This window comes from Anser anser (genome assembly GCF_964211835.1).
Source record: "Anser anser genome assembly, chromosome: 3".
Taxonomy (NCBI): domain Eukaryota; kingdom Metazoa; phylum Chordata; class Aves; order Anseriformes; family Anatidae; genus Anser; species Anser anser.
This window is the reverse complement of record NC_139722.1, coordinates 52,442,266-52,463,576: the sequence shown is the minus strand read 5'-3', so window position 1 is coordinate 52,463,576 and position 21,311 is coordinate 52,442,266. Positions and strand designations below refer to the sequence as shown.

Genomic DNA, 21,311 nt, shown 5'->3' with positions numbered 1-21,311 from the left:
GATCATATGGACAGTATGTTATGTCATATTATCATGTTATTTCTCCCATCAAAATATTAAGCCCCAAGGACCACAAATTAAGATAGTTTTTTTTTTTTTTTTTTTCCCTAATGCTTTCAGTAAGGAAATCATTGTTACTAACAATGCAATTGCAACTCTGAGATGTTAATGAAATTGCATTTAATAAGTCTGGCTTTAAAGATCACACATTATAATACTCTGTTTCAGCCATGTCTCTAGTTTATTTCCTTTTTTTTTTCTATTGATCTGACTTCACTGCTACCAGTTTCAAAATAGATATATACATATTTCCTACTTTATAAAGATGTTTATTCAATAACAAAAACATATTGGCATCCCCATTAAAGGATGTACAAAAATGAGTGCAAAGTGTTAAGATGGATTTCCTCTGCACTGTCTGTAACATGAAACCAGATGTATCAATGCCCTTGTCCTCTCTGCTGTTAAAAAACCTACTCCAATACACATAACCCTCCAGGTGTTTGGAAGTCTAAGCAGAGTTTTAACTAATAGTGGTAAGGGGATTATTTAGAGGTGGAAAAGTAGACCCCTGTTTCAAAAACCTGGCAAACCTGAGGAATCCTTATATCAGAAGATCTTTAGAGCCAATGTATCTGAGTTTCTTCTGATCTCCAGGAATCATATTTTCCATGAGCATCCTCTCATCAGAGAAAACACTGCTACACCAGCCTTCTACCATTGTAAAGGGCTCTTAGATATATGTGAAAGTTACGACTTCCTGGCACTAAGTTCGTCTTTCAGGATCAGGCAGCCATAACCAGACACTGACAAACCCTCTTTCTCTTGTGCCAAGAGGTCTAGTAAAAGACTATCGACAGCATCGTTTGTTTGGAAAAACATTGTCTGGACTGTCAATTCAGCTAATGTTAGGGGACAAAAAATGCAAGGACTAAAAAATGAAAATAATCTCTTCTCTTCTGTTTGCTGGAAATGAATAAAAAGGAATGAAGAGAACTTTATTTGATATTACTAATAGTTCCTTCTTGAGCATATAGTTATGTTTTCTGAAAACAATATCTTGCTAAATATTTTTTTTACTTGTTTACTAAAAATAAAATAAAAGGAATCATGAACATGCAAAATTTTCAAATGATAAATAAAAGTGTTAAAGTACTTTCTAATGGAACTCCCTAGATAAATTTTATGGTAAACTCTGTGATGTTGTATAGAAGCATTTTCAAAACAGAAGAAAGAGCTGATAAATAATGAACACTCTTAACAACTACTACTTCCTTTAGCAATTACACTAAGCTACAGATGTTTCAGAAAAGGTTTTATTTCTGCATTACTCTTATATCTGCATTACTCTTATAGTAAGAGTATTCCATGCACTCATTTATATGAATGGCCTACCTTGTACAACATTCATATCAATACAGATTTTGTAAAGAGCAGAGGCATCGAGGAAAAGCTGGAGCTGCATTGCTGAGGACAAGTTGGAGCTGAAGGTGACCTGACCTGAGGACGGACTATGTCCTGACCATCCCAGACAACCCAAGCAGGGAAGGAGGGAAGGGTGGTGACAGTAGTGGATCCTATAAATAGTCCAGCGAAAATTAAACAAATATGAGATGAAGAGCCAGGTCCAAGGTCAAGCCAACACAAGAAATTCAACCAATATCAGCTGAGGACAAGGCACAGATATGTCTAAAACACAGCTCAGCAACAGCTGCAGGTGGAGTTCAAATTGGGTGCCCAGGCCTATTGGCAGAGTGTGAGTGAGAGCAACTAAGGCCTGTGGCTGCCCTCAGGGTCCTGACACAGAGACCCTCTTATTTTATTTTTTTTTTATTTTTTTTGTTTAATGTTAAGAGCATTTTTTTCTGGAATGTACTTACAATGTAATTACTTTTCTCATGTCTTGATGGACACATACAGCCAGCTGTATTCTTCAAATACTTTAAATTCTTTTTAGCATATATATTTTTTTTTCATTTAAATAAGAGCAACATGTAATACCTATTCATAAATAAGCATGAAACTGAGTCATATTAGTTCAGTGACAGTAGTTTGTTTGTGTCTAAAAACATCCTATACAGAATTGGCCAGAAAATATGAAGAAAAATTCTCTTAGTGGTCTCTTAGGACCTACGCATGGAAGCAGGTGGATTTATCTAGCCACCTATTGCTGCAACAATGACTGAACTGCTGAGCCACATAATCTTCATGAACCACAAAAAGTCCAGTGCTTTCTGAGAGCTCTTGTCTCTTGCTTGCCATTTGTATGCACACACCTGCTTCCAGCAGCATGGCTCCATCCCTACAGGCAATTCCCAGGCACAGTGTGTTATTTTCATTGCTATGGGTTGGAGAGCTTGAATTTAACACTAAGATTACTTTTATTTAAACATTGCACAACTCAAGCAGCAAGAGCTTGGCTTTGACTGCAGACTGGAGCCTCAGGCTTTGAAAATAGAAGCCAAACTTTGTTCTCTATAGCTGCAACCCACATCCTTACCAAAAAATAGCAACTATACCATGCAGTGCCTATGCAGAAGTTGTACAGTTTCACAAGGATAGATTTTTATTGAGAAGATCCCTGGCACAGAGAAAATCTTACTATTATCGAAGTACTGAATAAACAGGGTGACACAGAGCAAGGACAATTAGCTAAATTTGGTGCACAGTTTCAAAACCCTTCACCTTGTATTGCTGATTATGTCTACTTTTGAAGCATAGCTGCCAATAGAGAAAGACATTTCTACAAGTAAATTAGAACTGTGGTGGCCTGGAGGTGCTATTTTATTTCTACAGTCCATACACAAAGTCTAACTGACTTTCTTATTTTAAATGGTCTGTGCTAGGTGATTTGCATCTGAGCCTAGAATAATAACTGGTAGAAATATCACTTCTGCAAATCTTTATTCTTTTCTACCAATGTGTGCTTGAGTTTAGAATAAGATCATCCGTCTTTATCAAATGTATGAGAACACAGCCATTCTTTCCCTCATGTAGGCTGCTCAGGAGTTTGTCTTCTGATCAACAGAACTTTTTGTGTGCCTAGAAGCAGTACTGGGAGGAGACATGGCTGGTAGGATAGGCATGGTGTTGTTAGTCTAGTCTTACTGTGAATCCAAGAGTGATCCACAAGAGATCTGAATGGTCTTAGATTTATTCTTTGTTTTATGTTCTTGCTGAAAGTGAGTACCAAAGTGCACAATATTGCCTGGAAATAACCTTTTATTACTATTCTCCTAGATGTGCAGTTTTTGTGGTTTAAGCCAGCTGGCAGCTAAACACCACACAGCCATTTACTCACCCTGCCCCCTCCCTCTCTGGAATGGGGGAGAGAAACGGGAAAGTAAAGCCTGTGAGTTGAGATAAAGACAGTTTATTAAGCCAAGAAAGTAATAATAATAATAATAATAATAGCACTACTAATAATAATGTGTATGAAACAAGTGATGCACAATGCAATTGCTCACCATCCGCTGACCGATGCCCAGCCTATCCCCGAGCAGCTGGCCCCCCCAGCGCGGCCAGACACCCCTATATATTGTTTAGCATGACGCCATGTGGTATGGAATACCCCTTTGGCCAGTTTGGGTCAGCTGTCCTGGGTCTGTCCCCTCCCAGCTCCTGCTGCACCCCTAGCCTGCCCACTGGCAGAACAGAGCAAGAAGCTGAAAAGTCCTTGGCCTGGTGTAAACACTGCTCTGCAACAATTAAAACATCAGCATGTTATCAGCACTCTTCTCATCCTAATCCAAAACATAGCACCCTACCAGCTACTAGGAGGAAAATTAACTCTGTCCTAACTGAAACCAGGACAGCAGTGTACTCAACAAACACTGCTCTTTGTTCTCTCTCAGTTGTGGGCTAATCCCAGTAAGAAACTAAGCACTACACAGTCACTTTCTCATTACCCCCACCCAGTATGACAGGGAAAGAGGAAAAAAGGAGTAAAAGCAAGAAAATTTATTTGCTTGTTTGTTTGTTTGTTTGTTTGTTTTGGAGAGCCAGTACAATCTCCAAATTACTTAGCCCTCTTTGAAACTTTTTTCCTGTTTAGTTTCACAACCTTATCAACCTTCCTTTGACATCTTTTTTGTGGCCACCCTTCTTGAAGATCACTTTTCCTCTGTCAACCACCCATCCACCCATCTATAGTTTGATCTTTTCTCAGAAACAAGAATATACCTTTTTCTCCTTATCCTCTTCAGTACACAGTATATTCTGTTTGATTTTGCATGCTTGCCATTCTTGCTGTAGTGTTTTGTTTTAAGTTTTTTGTCTAAATTGTATTTCTCTCACTGGATGTCTTTAAGGATCTGGTTGGCACAGAGAAAGCAAAAATATAATTACACTGGATTTTTAATGGTACTTGTGGTTTGCACTCCTATTTTAGACCAGTGCCTTTTAAACTAGTTAATCTAGAGCCCCTCAAGTTAAGGAGACTTGCTGTTCTCCTGAAGCACAAATTCTATCACACAGCCAGTATTATAAATACATTGCTGGCTTGCTCAGTCAACATCACCATTATAGATCTTATTCTTCTAACTCACTAACTCAACCATTTCTAAAAAGCTGTCCTAAGTACTGCCCCACTAACATGGTCAAAAATAGAAAAAAAAAAAATTAAAAAAAAGGAAGAAAAAAAAAGGAAAAAATAAAAAAAATAAAAAAAAGAGAAAAAGGAAGAGAGAAAATACTTTTTAGAGAGTTCTTATTCTGAATCCAAGTAAAAGCCTGTCATGGCAATGGCTAGACAAAAGCTATTACCTGCCCTGACTTCTTTTCCCATTCCAAGGCAATATTACTGCACGTAACAAGTGCTGTTCTGATACTTCATCTTTAATTTAGACTTCACTAGAATTTGTCAGCTTAAGCCAAAGACTTAACACTGTTTTTATGCAGCTTTTTTGTACTTAACAACAGACAATCCATTCTGCTGCAGAGCAGTAAACAAGCTCACTGCAAGATGCCAATTGGGAATCACAATGGGAAATAACTGATCTCCTGTGTGATATTAACTAAAATGCTATGTCCTACAGCTAACCTTGAGACTTGGTAAAACATTATTGTGTAAGAGATTAACTCACACTTAACACAATGTACAGCAAGCCCCATGCATTATCAGATAATACAAATGGGTTTTTAAAACATGTTTTATTTTATTGAGAGGTGATTAAAGAGAGCAGTCTGGTATATCTGACAAGAGGTGTCTGGGTATTTATAGTTCACATGTGCATGTGCACATGTGCATATGAAGTAAAAGACAACTTTAGATCTGACCTGCTATTTTGTTACAAATGATATTGGCACAGTGCTGAGGTATTGTTTATTAAATTAGAAATACATAGAAAAATATAGACGATTGACTTTATGCACAAGTGGCTATGAGATGCAATAGGTCACACCAACATAAAAGAACCATAAATCTGAAATAACAAAGTGGGTTTGGTTCTCGTACTATTTTGACTCAGAAAAAATAGTCTGAAGTGGCTAAAATATGCTAGTGAAGCTGGCAAGCAGTTTTAGTGAAACATTTTCATTACAAAGTAGTCAGACTGAAAGAAAGGAAATTGAGGAAAATCCATCTCTTTATATCTATCAAATACTTGTCCTCGCTCAAAAAAAAAAAATCATAAAAAGCTCAGATCAAAGTTTAATCATGGTGCATGTTTGGAGGTGAAAGGGTATAAAAAAGAGCTTACTTTAAACTTAATAGATACCAAGGGGTGATATATCATCTTTGAGCAGTTTAAGGTTATTTAGGTCATGGAGAAGGTAAAACAAAATCCAACAATGGGAAAATGATGTAAAAAGAAAACATGACTTAGGATGTGTGAAAAATATTGTCTTCATTTAAACAGGCTAGTTGCGGCCACATGATTCACAATCTAATTATTGTTCTTTTCTACACAGACAATAAAAAAAATAAAAAATAATTCTCATTTTTTCCTTTTAAAGCAATCCTGAATGTTGCTGCACAAAGCATAGTTGCATTCACTGTGAAAGTATACGGTAAGAAAAATAAAGGAACTCCAGTAGGGGAAAAAGAATTTATGGTCTTAGGTGTCCAGGTCTCTCCTACTGTCCTATTTCATACAATCAGAAGGCTGTAATTGGAGATGTATCAGCGTACACCAGTCTGCGTTATTCCATTTTTTCTTGCCACCCACTGGCTGAGAATTTCTATCTTGTACTGTTCAAGTTGCTCTGCCACCTGTCAGTGTTATCTTGATAAGTACCTTGCCTTTCCCAGTAAAATGCATAGTAGGTCATGCATATGAAAAGCATTCCTATTTCTTGTAAATGATCAGAGCACACATTATGTCCCGGGGTTATAAAAAAGCCCCTATGAATATGTCCAACTGTTCCCCGGCTCAGGTGATGCTTAAAGTTGCACAGTATGAGCTTCAGGTATTGCTGCTATTAAATGCTTTTCTCTGACTGGGGAACTTTTATCAGAGGAAACTATTATCTGCCTTGCCTCCTGGAAAACACCATAAAGCTCAAAATTTTTTGCTGCTATTTCTGCTACTTGCTACATTTAAGTTAGCTGTGCTTCCCTTTGTGTATATGGATATATGAGAAAGTTCCCCATTTCATTCTGCAAATGGAAAATTAACAATAGCAATTATCCCCATTTCTTGCTTAATTGCACTTCCAGGCACAGTTGCCTTTTTAAATAGCACATAAACAAAATGTGCTATTTGTGCACTGATAATATATATTCCCAAAACTCACTTTTACTTGAGGGGAAAGAAATGACAGCAGAAGTAAATATTTCCATATGACGTGCCTATATGAGAAATTCCTGTTTAATATTGTACCACAGAACAAAAGAGGAATTTGTCTCTTTACGTTCCTTGCCCTAGAGGCTACCTGCAGCATAGGTTTCCGAGTATGTAGGATGGAAGTCTTGGTACAAGGACAGTATTATTTCCACATGTTTGGAGAAGGGAATGGGCAGTGTTAGCAGAGACAAGGAGGTCAGCATGGAGTGGAAAGGTTTTCTCTTTTCAGATGATGCTGAAGTCGTTGAGAACCAGCACACACTGTAAACATTACAGGGTAAGTGGATAAAAATATTGTTTCTCATGTAATACAGTTTTTTCAGGCTGTACATGTAGACTAATGGGATGCAAGGGGAACAGTTTGCCATAAGGCTCATCCCTTGGAAAGATTAGAACCCAAACTTTTTACAGGAGAGTACATCGTCATATAGATAAGAAACATAGAGGGAGCATATATTTGGGTGTATTGCTGAGGGAATCCGAACTTTTGACCTGGGTCTCTTCGATTTTTTGTATGCTATTGTCTTCATGGGAAGACCTCAGCCAGGCACAAACATCTCTTCACACTGATTTCACACTGATGTCTTTTGGTATAAGACTACATAAGACTACATGGATAGATCTTATTATGAAAACAAACAACTAAAAACAAACAACAAAACACACACATATATATATTTTTCATTTGTATCATGCTAGTAAAGGCAGAGCAAGGGAAACCAATTTCTATCACCTCACTTCATCATGAGGGAAAAGTGAATTCATTAACCTCTCCTGCATCATCTATGTTAAAAAAAAAAAAAAAAAGTATGCTTTGAAAGAAACAGCCTAGGGAGTTTATATGCCTAATTTCCTAGACTGTTAACAGTGAAGCCTAGAGAAACTTGGCTCATATTATCAACATGTTTAAAGCTAATCCAGGGCCCTAGCTACAGCCCAAAGTTTACCCTGAAATAGGAAGTTCTTGGCCAAAAATGCAAAGATTTACGTGGTTCAAATCAAGCAATGTAGCAAAGTGAGGTCAGATGATAAGAAATGTGCTATTGACCTTCTTGTAGGTTTTTGTATAATCATTCAGAAATGTAGCATAGATGACAAGTTCATGCATATTACACATCTTTCCAGTATCAATATGATTTTCTTTTTCTCTCAGACAAATCTAGAACCAACATGTGAAAGATCACATCCACCATGTCCACCTTACATTTGAATTTATCTCACACAGGTTAGAAGCCTAGTAATAGTGCTTTTGTTTTTCTCTTCACTAAATTCAGGTCATATATTGCATAAAGAAACTGGCTAAGTTCCATCTGATACCCAGTCCTACTCCGGTTTATAGTTGTTATCTGATTCAAAGAATTATCTTACTCATGGGTTGTTTTAGCATTGGATTTTCTCAATAAGTATACTGGAAATTGATTTTTTTTTATTATTTTTTTTCTGAGTTATTGGATGTGTATATGAAATACTTTGTACTTATTTCTCCTTTTTAGCACTCTAGATGATTTCTCTCAAATTAATAAAATAACATTAAAAAGCAGAGTGGCAAAACCATGTTTGTTGATCTCAGCAGCAAAAGGTGTTATTTCTTACATGCAATAATGCATAGAAATTCTGAACAGGGAACAAACCAACAATCAAGAGCTGAAGCGTATAAAATGAAAGCTTTTTACATTTTAAGCTGAGTGGCCAGAAGAAAAAAAAAAAAAAAAGTGGAAAAATCCCATAAAGGAGACAAATCAAGTCAACAGGTTAATTCCATATGATCAGCAGTAGTTCTAGAACACTCATTACTGAACCAAATATGTTTCACTGGAATCCCAAATTATTAGATAAGCAAATATTTTGCCTTTAGAAAAACTCTGAATGATCTGATACAGGTCACATGGCACGGTATAATCGTCTTCTGCTTTAATCTCAGCTTGTTGCACTGCATAGTTTAGGACGAAACACTTTTCACCTCTCACCATCTTCTAAGTGTGAATAATTATAGCTACGCTACTTCACAAAGGTGGTATTAGGAACAATTTAATTGATGCCTGTGTAGTGCTTTAAGAAACTTGGGTGGGTAGATCAATGCTAAATTAGAGCAGGCAATTATATTCAGCCTGAGGGAGAGAAATCAATATCCATATGGTAAGGCAGGAGGAATAGTTTCATTGGCCTGTTTTAAATCTCCCTTATGCCACTCTCACATCCCTGTATTTTGTGCACTTCCCTGGAATTACTTCTGGACAACATTAGAAAGATGAAAGCACAGTCAGACTCAATGAGTCCATGTCTGAGGAGCAGTGACCAAAATGCTCTCTGGGGTGCTGGAAGAGAAAACAGGGAGCAAAAGCAGTTACAGCTGGAGCTGCCCTACACTGTACAGAATGTTTTGATTTCTCCAGTGTTACACAGGCTTGGACTTTTGCCAAGTTTTACTTTTTTTGGGGGGAACTAATTCTATTACATTTCTAGGAGAAAACTGAAAATGCTGACACTGAGTTTTTGCATTTTATGGAAGAGTCCTTTTCCCTTCATTTCTTTGGAGTAATGACCAAAACTTTTATTTGGTTATTGTCTCCGTAAAATTCATTCTTAAATGAAGAGATGCATGACCTGAACCTTCCAAATCAATTCTTTGATTTTATCTTAGAAAAAAAAAAAATCTAAAGGTAATATATTTACCTAAATATATAAATTTACCTAAATATATAAATTCAACTAATAATATGTTTCAAAATGCTGTCTATTCCAAATCAATACTAAAACACTAAAACTTTTTTCTCAGGTGGAACGTGGGGAAAAATCCAGTCAAAATTTATGGAAAAGCACACTTCTGGAAACAGAAAATGCAAAAAATAAGTTAAAATTAATTTTGTTTTCATTCACAGGACCCAGACCTTAATTTGTTTTTGTGATCTCTGTAGCACTCCAAAAGGTTTGGAAAGCTTTTTTAACCGGCAGGTGGGGATTGGTCTGGTGAGGGGTGACTTACAGCATCTACAGAGGTCTATAGTTATTAGAACAATTCCTCTGGAGAAAGGAAAGTAGGTGACAGCTGGGATTATGCTGGGGTAGCCATGGAGCTTGAGACCGCCTTCACTTCTCAGATCCTATGCCAGAATTAGACAGCAACTGAGATTTGGGCCTGGAGGGTACACTGCATTAGTACTGATAGATGTCTGTGGAGAAAGCGCATGCGCAGGTGCAGATGTGTGCTGCACTTAGTGCTCCTGGGAAACAGGAGTCTTTCAAGTCAAGACCAGATTAAATTCGAGCATAGGCTTTTCTTCTTCTTTCTCTTTCTCACTAATGAAATGCGCCTTTTGCAAACTTGGTGCAAAGCACATTGAATTTCCACATGCTAAAAAGGCCAGATCTTTTTATCAAAATGTTCTTCTAAAGTTGGGGTAGATCTACCTGAAATGTTTATCTCTACTGTTGCTGATGATTTTGTTGCTGGTTGTTGGGACTTGCAATTAAAAGTTAAGTGAAAGTTTTTGTTTATTTTGCAGTAGAATTCTTAAATATTTATGAAGGACCATAAGACTAGCTCGCCTTGAGGATATATATATGAATTAATAATTTATGTAGTTGTTTTGCAGAAAATTAAAGGTTGGGAAGAAGTGTTTAAAAATTAAATCATCCACAATCTAAGATAGCAGATGTTATTTTGTTAAAATCTTGCAAACAAAAAAGTAAAATGAGGTGTTATCTTCTCCTTGGTCTAACAGAAATCTTAACGATTATTACGATTGAGCAGATTCTAATGCCTGAGGCTAGCTAATGTCAGAATAATGAAGAGGAACTTCAATTACGTATCCTAGCTTTTTTATATTTGTTTTTATTTTATTTTATTTTATTGCCTGCAGTGAGAAAGACTCTGTTTGTAGATTGCATAATGATTTGTAAGATGTTGCATTCCCACAAAAATCATTGTATATTTCATTAACAATCCTACAGTGTAATCCCCTGCAATTAAAATATGTATGCAGCTATCTATGTATTTTTCAAAAGCAAAATAAAAATAATAATAAATAGGAAAATTTAGATGGGAAAGAGATCCTGCAGTTACTTAACTTAATAGCTAAATGATTCTTGCTCTTTTTTCTCATGTTATTTATTTATGTGTTTGTTTGTTTGTTTGTTTATCAGTGACAGCTCTCTCTAACTCTCACTTAGTCTAGACATCATAGCCAATTTCTGGTTAGTATCATTAAGTCAATAGTCTAGGCAAGGTGGCTTTCAAACAAGGTTTATAATAGGTTTCCTTCTTGCCTGTAATGAGTTGTCCTCACAATACAGTTTCATATTCTGCTTTTGTATACATAAACGCCTTCCATAATGAAATCTCTATTCAAGAGATGTAAACAAACTAACTTGCTGGAAGTAAGGCCAGGCATGCAGGTAGTATTTTTTAATTGTCTTTTTGGGATAGAATTTTACCTGCAACTACAGTATTGATGTTGAAAACATGATCTGATAGCTTGGTCTGCTTCTAGATCTCTTTCCAGCACAAAGTTTTATTAAAATGTAGGGAATCCCATCACCAACACCACTCCACCTCCCCCCAGAAAACAAAACTAATAAAATAAATAAATAAATAAAATCTGTATGTCTGTGAGTGCAAAACTTTACACCAGGGTCCAAAGACATCATACATTAATTTCTCCTCCTAATTTTTCCCCCTTTGACACTGATTTCAAACTGCATATATAAAACTTGGATGTTTTTGGCAACTTTAAGACGTCAGAATGTCAGTCTGTAACCACAGTTGCAAATCTAAAAGAGATTTTTTACCCTTCAAATAAAAGACCTGTACAGTGGCATAGATGAGAGAACCTTGTGCTTAGATTCCATCTAATAAGAACCCAAAGGACGTCACTTCTATTAAAAATGTAAGTTAAGCAGAGACTTCTTAAATTTAAATAAAAAGCATATGTAGGAAAAATGTAGTCATAAAGGGGTTCTCTTTCAAGATACCATGTGAGGATTCAGCAATGTGATTCCCAAGATGCAAATAAAGGCAGAACAGCTAAAAACTTGTACTTTGCTTGATAATATAATTCAGCTCAGCAGTTTGGCATTTTCTGCTCAGAGGAAGTCAAATATTGGCAAGTCATACACATTGATGGTAAAATATGATACAGAAATATGAGATTACAATTGCATAGTAATAATAAATGAGAACGTTTCACAAAAACTACATACAAAATATTTCATAGATTCAGTCTGTTCCATTTTCTTTCTAAATGTTCATCTTTAATCAACATTGAAAAAATGTATTTTTTTTCTTTCCTGTTTTAAATATTAGTTGCTATTTATGAGATTGACTATTCCTAGTGATTTCAGAGGAAGCTAGTTTTACCTTGCACACATATCTTAATGAAATGACAGCACTCTGAATAAACTGAAGTACTTTAAAGTAGAACCACTTTTGTAAATATTGGATGTAAGGGACACAGTGTGCAGATTGATTTTATAGCATTAAAAGCTTGCATCTCCTGGCATTCTCTAGATGTGCATTTCCATATATGTAATCATTCCTTTTTTCAATGTTCTTTTTACTGAGAAAATTAATCTCACATTCCCACTTAGAGAGTTATTTTCATCATTGATTGTGTCTGTGTTATTCAACACAGACAAAACATAAATCTAGTACCTCAGTTTTTAGAATCCATTATGAGATGACAACCATTTTGTTCTCCCTTTCCAAACACAAAATGAAGTTTATAATGCGATTTAGTTCTGGAGGATTCATACATGGTGCAGAGCATCCCTGTGACAAGTACTAGTACCACAAGGACAAAATATTAGAAATATTCAAATTTTGAAAGCTGGTTTGATTTGCTGCAGGATACGGTTGAAAACTACAGTGATAGCATACAAAAAAAAAAAAAAAAAAGAGGACTGAAATTTGTTCTTGTTTACTAGTGGTTGAGAGAAGAGAGGAAAAAACCTTTTGAAATTAGTCAAATTAGTCATGCAACAGAGGAGACCACCTGGCATGCTTCAAAGTATCTGGCAACTCAGTGGTTAGAGAACATACCTCAAATCTTGAAAATCAAGGGTCAGGTCTTTACTATGACTGGTTCAAATTATGCTGAAATCAAAATCTCTGCCTTCCTCTTTCCTTATGAAGTTTATATGAAAATTCAGTTCTTTTAGTTGCAATGAATTATCTTTTCATAACAGGGAAACTACATTTGGACCAATGTTGTTAACTACTGAATGAAATTTTATACTTTTGATTGATTACACAATAGTTACATCTCTGTAAAATAGACTGGATTTAAATTTGTTTAAATGTCTGAAGCTCTATTAACTTCAGTAAAACAAAAACTTGTTTAATTCAATTGGAGTTCTGGCCCAAAGAATCTAAGTAAAACTAAGTGTTAAATGAAAATAGTTTATAATTTCTAAACAAACGAACAAACAAACAAACAAAACCACTCCTTTTATCTACAAACCAAAAGTAAAATACAGAAATATTTTAAGAAGTTGATAGCCTATTTGACACTTCTTCCAATTTTCAAATGATTTGGAATTCACAAACAGCTGGTTTACATAATATCTACAAGCATTGCAGATTAGATGCAAGCTATCACTTTCAACAGGACTAGCCAATCTGAAAGTGTTCTCCTTTACATTTTAGAAGTCACGTCTCATTACACAGCTAATGTTCTATTGCTCTGTCTAATGTAACATGACATGACTGGTAAAAATTCAAGGAAGCAGACAATTTTTCATATTAGAAACCCACTCTTCCTCTCCCTGAACTGGTAGTGGATTCCATTTTGAATGCACCAAACTCTAATCTTATCTAAATCACGTATATGGAAGAGCTAGCTAACATAGCAGCTATCTTACTATTATGGGAAACAAAAGAAAACCTTGAACAGCTTGTCATGTCACTGGAAAAAAAAAAAAAAAGCATAACATATGATGTTTGTTTCTTTGAAATTGCTTTGAAAGCCTGTTATGGTTGAATACAAGATTTTTCTCTTCTGTTTATGTATTCTACTACCCATACATACAAAATATAATCAGATTGTGCATTTTTTAATTAAGGGAAACATCACATATATAGATATTAAAGAAAATATATTGCAAAATTTGATTCCTTTTGGAAGGTTAATACTAAGAGTTGAAAGCAGATGGAAATATCTTAGTCCTGTACATGTGACCTCTATATAGTCCCTAGAACAAATACAATTCCCGTTAAATTTGGCAAGTGATTAAGTGATATGTTTTGGTAAAGATTTTGAAACATAATGAACAAATAAATCACTGGCATATCTATCTGGAGTATGACAAGGACTATGTCCTGATCTGAATTGTACTACAGCTACAGCTGAATCCTCAGGGGGTTTACTTTGATTTTACCAGTTATCTTTGTTAGCATTGACTGTTTTATTTCAGTCATAAGACTGATCTGAAGACAATCTTCAGACTGATATTACTCCAGTCTTAAGACTGGAGACCACAACACAGACTGAGGCCTATGAGATTTCCAATAATCTGAATATGCCTCTGAGCTATGTGAGACTGGTATCAAAAGGAAAAAGGAAAAACAAAGATCATTGAATCATAGAATCATAGAATATCCCGAGTTGGAAGGGACCCATAAGGATCATCAAGCCCAACTCCTGGCACCGCACAGGTCTGCCCAAAAGTTTAGACCATGTGACTAAGTGCACAGTCCAATCTCTTCTTAAATTCAGACAGGCTTGGTGCAGTGACTACTTCACTGGGGAGCCTGTTCCAGTGTGCGACCACCCTCTCGGTGAAGAACCTCTTCCTGATGTCCAGCCTAAACTTCCCCTGCCTCAAGCTTGATAAAGCTTGATGAAAGAAATATTTTAAATGAGACAAAATAAGACTCAATAAGTGCAATTATGATCTTTTCTATAAGAAACTTATAAAAATAATTAGATTCACCTAGCATATTTCTAAATGCTAATGACCATTATTTAACATTTCAGGACAATATTTTCATGATCACAAAAGTGACTTTACAAAAGTAAAATTAAATCTTTTACAGTAACAGAAGCACAATTACAGAATCAGTGATAACAGTAAGGGTAAGTAAGGTAAGTAAGTAGGTTGCTAAGGATTAGCAACAATCTTACAAGGGTGGGTTCTCTCGAGTTTGTGTCAATCCTATGTTTGTCTATATCTTAGCAATATTAATGCCTCTAACTGGTGGCACCAATACTCCTTACTTACACATTGTTAAAAACAATGATTATTAAATAAGATTGTTAAACAAAGCCCTATTGCGTAAAAAGAGGGCCCTCAGCAAAAACAAAACAATGCAGAACAAAAGACAAACAAACAAACAAACAAAACCTTCTCTATTCTGATGTAAAGCAATACTTTCGTTCTCTCTTTTTTTTTTTTTTTTTTCTACCAGTCTTTCAATGTCTTTGGAGACAAATTCTCTGTCATGGCAGTAGATGGGTTATTAATTAGATAACAGTATTTTATGTGCATTAAGTGCAGCATTGCTAGTAAATCAAGGGAACTGTCCCACTCTACTCTGTGCTGCTGCAGTCTCACCATGAGTACCTTGTGCATTTTTGAGCACTACAATATAAGAAGGATATAAAAGTATTAGAGAGCATCCAAAGGAGAGCAACAAAGATGGTGAAGGGTCTGGAGGGCAAGATGTATGAGGAGCAGCTGAGATCACTTGGTTTGTTCAGCCTAGAGAAAAGGGGGTTAAAGGGAGGCCTCATGGTGGCTGCAGCTTCCTCACAAATGGAGCAGAGGGGCAGGCACTGATTTCTGTGCTCTGGTGACAAGAAATAAGACATGAGAGAGTGGCATGAAGCTGTGTAATAGGAGCTTAAGACTGGATATTAAAATCATAGAATCATAGAATGTCTTAGGTTGGAAAGGAATTTAAAGATCACCCAGTTCCAATTCCCCTGCCATGGGCAGGGACACCTCCCACTAGACCACGTTTTTCAAATCCCCCTCCAACCTAGCCTTGAATACCTCTAGGAATGGGGCATCCACAGCTTCTCTGAGCAAACTGTGCCCAGAGACTCAAGTACTGAAAGGCCACAAAGAGGTCTCCCTTGAGCCTTCTTCTCTCCAAGCTGAACATCCCCAGCCTCCTTCAGCCTTTCGTCATAGGAGAGGTACTTCAGCCCTATGAACATCCTCATGGCCTCTGGACTCGCTCTAACAGGTCCGTGTCTTTCTTGTGCTGGGGTCCCCAGACCTGGACTCAGGACTCCAAGCAGAGCCTCACAAGGGCAGAGTAGAGAGGAAGAATCACCTCCTTCAACCTGCTGGCCATGTATCTTTTGATGCAGTCCACAATGCAGCTGGCCTTCTGGGAAGCAAGTGCTCACTGCTGTCTCAAGGCAAACTTTTCATCTACCAGAACCCTCAAGTCCTTCTTTAGTCCATCGAGAGCAGGGTTGCTTTCAATGAGTTCTTCTCCCAGTTTGTACTCAGGTCTGGGATTGTCCCAACCCAAGTTTAACACCTTGGTCTTGGTCTTGATGAAGCTCATTAGGTTCACATGGGCCCACTTCCCAAGCTTGTCCAGGTCCCATTGGATAACATCCCTTCCTCCTGGTCATTGACTGCACGACTTAGCTTGGTGTCATCTGCAAACTTGTGCTGAAGGTGCACTTGATCCCATTTTCTATGTCATTGATAAAACACCTATCCCAGTATGGACCCCTGAGCAACACCTGCATCACTGATCTCCACCTGGACATAGAGCTGTTGAATGCAGCTCTCTGGCTGTGGCCATCCAACCAGTTCCTTGTCCACCCTTATCCTTCCAGTCCTCCTTTCAGATCCATATCTCTCCAATTTAGAGATAAGGATGTCATTTATGACCATGTCAAAGGCCTTACAAAAGTCCAGGTTCTTCACTGAGATGGTAGCTGGGCACTGGACTGGGCTCCCCAGGGAAATGGTCATAGTACCAAGCCTTCCAGAGTTCAAGAATCATTTGGACAATGTTTTCAGACATATGATTTTATTTTTGGGTGGTCCTCTGTGAAGCCAAGAGTTGGACTTGATGATTCTTGTGAATCCCTTCCAACTCATTGTGGTGGTTTTACTCAGGTGGGCGGCTGAGCTCCACCACAACCGCTCTCTCACTCCCCCTCCTCAAAGAGGAACGGGGAGAAAATACGATGAAAAGGGCTCAAGGGTTGAGGTAAGGACAGGGAGATTGCACAGTCATTATCGTGATGGGCAAAACAGACTCAGCGTAGGGAGATAGTAAGATTTATTACCTATTACTAACAAGCTAGAGAAGTGAGAAACAAAGGAAAGAAACCAAAAGCACCTTCCCCCCAACCACCCTCTTCCACCTCCTCCCCCTGAGCGGCACAGGGGAACGGGGGAGCGGGGGTTATGGTCAGTCTATAGCGCTTCTTCTCCGCCGCTCCTTCTCAGTCACTCTCATCCCCTGTGCTGTGGGGTCCCTCCCACGGGATGCAGTCCTTGGTGAACTGATCCAGTGTGGGCTTCCCACAGGCAGCGGCTCTTCAAGAACTGCTCCAGATATGGGTCCGTACCACGGGGTCCATCCCTCAGGAGCAAACTGCTCCAAGCTGGATCCCCCACGGGCAGCAGCTCCTGCCAGGTCACCTGCTCCTGCGTGGGCTCCTCTCCACGGGCTACAGATCTGGTGCAGAATCTGCTCCGGCAGGGGTTTTCCACAGGCTACTGCCTCCATCAGTGCAGGTCCCACCTGCTCCACCATGGTCTCTTCCATGTGGAGCAGCGTGGAACCCTGCTCCACCGTGGTACTCCATGGGCTGCAGGGGCACAGCCTGCTTCACCATGGTCCTCACCACAAGCCGCAGGGGACTTCTTCTCCGGCACCTGGAGTACCTCTCCCCCTCCTTCTTCACTGACCTTGGTGCCTGCAAGGCTGTTCCTCACTCCTCTCACTCTCCCAGCTGCTTTGTGGCGCAGTGTTTTTTTTTTTTTTTTCCCCTGCCTTAAATATGCTCTCACAGAGGTGCAAAACAACATCACTTACTGGCTCAGCTCTGGTCAGCAATGGGGCCCTTACCTAACATGGGGCAGCTTCTAGATTCTTCTCACAGAAGCCACCCCTATGGCCTCCTGCTACCAAAACCTTGCCACGTAAACCCACTACACTCATATTCTATGATTCTGCGTGGAAGAATTCATTTGAGTTTTGATGAATCAAAGCTTTACACTCTTAAGGGAGGGTTATAACAGCAGTATTTCTACAGATATTTCAGAACACTAGTGAAATCTCTAAGAGGAAAAATAACAAAATTATTTCTCATCACTTAATGACCTAATGATTTCATCTATGCATTTAGTATTTTTGATAATTCATATTAGTCTTTCCTTAATTTAAGTATACATAACCAATACACAGCATATTTACACCTTGCACCAGGAAATAATTAGAAATATTTCATTTTTTAAATAGAATTTGTATGAAAGATAAATTTTGTTTTGTGGTTCTCTTATAAAGAAAGGTTTATTTTCAGTTTACAAAAGGACATCCTTGCCCCATTGCCAGAATTTTTTAAGGCCAGGTTGGATGGAGCTTTGAACAATTTGGTCTAGTGGAAGGTGTCTCTGTCCATGGCAGGTGGGGTGGAATTTGATCTTTAAGGTCCCTTCCAATCCAAATCATTCTCTGATTCTATGATTCTATGACATCTTCACCTTGCATTACTGATCATTCTAAATATATAGTATTTTAATAAACAGAAGATTACACATTTTCCTAATCTGCCAAGTTAAATATACTTTACTTTAAAAATATTTATATTACTTGTTGATTTTATTTATTTATTTATTTGAGGTAACAAATACAGTAAAGAGTTTAATCTCGAGAATAAATCTATATGTAAATATACATATTTCATTTGAATAGCTATATATAAGAGACTGACATTAAAGAAAACTCCTGAATTTTACCTCAGTTTTTATTACAAACTTTCTCTTCAGGAAGGACATATTCTTACACTATGTTTTTCATACTTATAGAAAAAGATAAATGGTGAGGGAAAAGAGTAACAGAAGTTTGAAGTTTTTGTTAACCACACCATTAATTTCAAGGGAAAGGCAAAACAAAACAAGTAAAAGAAAGGAGAGTTACTTGTTAAATATCTGATACAACAATGGATAAAACTTTCTTTACATAGCTACTAAAACGTATTTAATTTTATTTTATTTTTTTACATTTTTGGAAAGTGTTGACTAGAACCCATTCAATATATGTTGTCACTTCAGCTGTTTCTTTTTTTTTTTTCTTGACTGACCTATTTTTTTCTTTATCTTTCTTTAGATTTTTTTTTATTTAACTCTCCCATTTTTAAAAATCATGTATGAAAATGAAATGTTTGAATACCAGTTTCCAGCAACTTGAATACTTCTTGTTCTTTTTATTTCTTTCTCACTTTGTATCATTAATATGCACTCAGAAAACAGTGTTTACTGTGCAACACACCTATCTTGCAGAGTAGCCAATAAGACTATAGACATCCATTCTTGGTCAAGGAATTCCTCATAAATGACCAGAAGGTGACTTCACATAAATAGAAACAGTAAACATTGGGATGTTCTTAAAACAAAATATTTTGGATAAATACTTTCAGATAAAGTGTTTTAGGGATTTTTGCTTACCAGTCAAACCCCATAGAGAACGGTTTAAAAAAAAAAAAAAATGTTGGAAGAAGGAGCATGAAATGTCATTTAGTCATTTAGCTTAACTGTTACCCAACCAAAGCACAATAAGTTATGACTAAAAAAAAAAAAAAAAAAAAAAAAAAAAAAAAAAACCTGTAAAATATTTATGTACACTGCTCTCTAAACCTCCAATAAAAAGGTTTCCCTGTGTCTTGGTTTCGGCTAGGATAGAGTTAATTTTCTTCCTAGTAGCTGGTATGGTACTCTGTTTTGGATTTAGGATGAGAATAATTTTGATAACATGCTGATGTTTTAATTGTTGCAGAGCAGTGCTTACACTAAGTCAAGGACTCTTCAGGTTCTCACAGTGCCCTGACAGTGAAGAGGCTGGGGATGCACAGGGAGCTGGAACGTGACAGAACGAGGACAGCTGACCCAAACTGGCCAAACAGATATTCCATACCATATGAAGTCATGCTGAGAAATTAATATGGGGGTGCTGGCTGGGGTAGGGGACTGCTGCCCAGAGATAGGATGGTGAGCAATGCATTGTGTATCACTTGGTTTTATATACATTATTATTATTATTATTTCTGTCTTAATAAACTGTCTTTATCACAACCCACAACCTTTTACTTTTTTTTTCCAGTTCTCTCCCCGAACCCAAGCATGAACAATTGGCTGTGTGGTGCTTAGATGCCGTCAGGATTGAACCACAAAACCCTGATATCTGCAAGAAATCTATGCCTATATTTAACCACCAGAAAAAAACTTTTATGGGTTGTAAGCCCTACAAAGGGCTAGTGTCCAGCTGAAGAGAAAAAGAAAAGGAAATTTTTCTTTTGCAAAGGTATGTTTAGGAGAGTTAAAGGCAATAACCCTATCTGCTATCTATTGTGGACTTCATCAGGAGAAATGGTGTTTTCTTCTGCTGAAAGGCAGTTATTTACCATTCTAGGGTGACCAATGTTTACATTCTGCTTTTCTCTATTAAAGATATTCTAAAAATAGTCCGTATTTTCAGTAGTCATCTTCTTTCTTAAGTTTTGTATTTGCTGGCTTCCTAGCTATACATATATATGTATATACAATGTGTGCATATGTTTATATACATACATATGGTTATATAAATACATATATTTACATTTACAATATATACAATTACATATTTATATGATATATATTATATTCCAACCTGACACGTATTTTAACTGTATAAGAGAACATATCCTTGCTATGATGTCTGTGTGCCAACTGAATTGGTATCTTTTTCTTTTTGTAACCAAGACTATTACAGTGAAATTGTCTCCAATTGTGATTTCTTATTATAAAGAGTCCTGAAGCTCTGACAACTGAAGGCATTATGATATACTTCTCTTACTCTGTTAAAGCAGACATGGAGAGCAGGGTACTCTGTAGAGCATAAAGATTTATAGACCTGGTGAAACACTCTTCCCCGCTGCCTTCTCAAAATAATTATGACTTTCCATGAATCTCTTTCTAAATCAAGTGCAGAAAGACAAAAACATAAGGAAACAAGCCACAGAAATGTCATTTACAATAATCTGTAGTAGACTTATTTCAGTGTCATATTACATCCTTCTGTGAAAACTGTATATAATTATTTCAAGAAGACTTCTGTGCCTTAATATGTAAAACAAGCATTCATAGTATTTGCCTCTAAGTTTCAAAAATTTGCTTTCTACCTCAACTGTTGTGTTCCTATAACACTTCAGTATATTATTAAATATTGAAGGAGTGAACAGGTATGAAGTAAGAAAGAGATATAAAAAGACACTATATGACACAAAATAAACATAATAGATTGACCATGTTTAACAGTCATGAAGAAATATTCTTATTTACAAAACAAAGTACCCC

The 21,311-nt window shown here is 37.0% G+C and overlaps 1 long non-coding RNA gene across 1 annotated transcript in view; it reads right to left on the bottom strand.

Annotated features, from left to right (window-relative positions):
- Positions 1-21,311, bottom strand: part of LOC310897698 — an 852,780-nt gene that overhangs the window by 42,764 nt on the left and 788,705 nt on the right. The gene's annotated exons all lie outside the window — the stretch shown is intronic.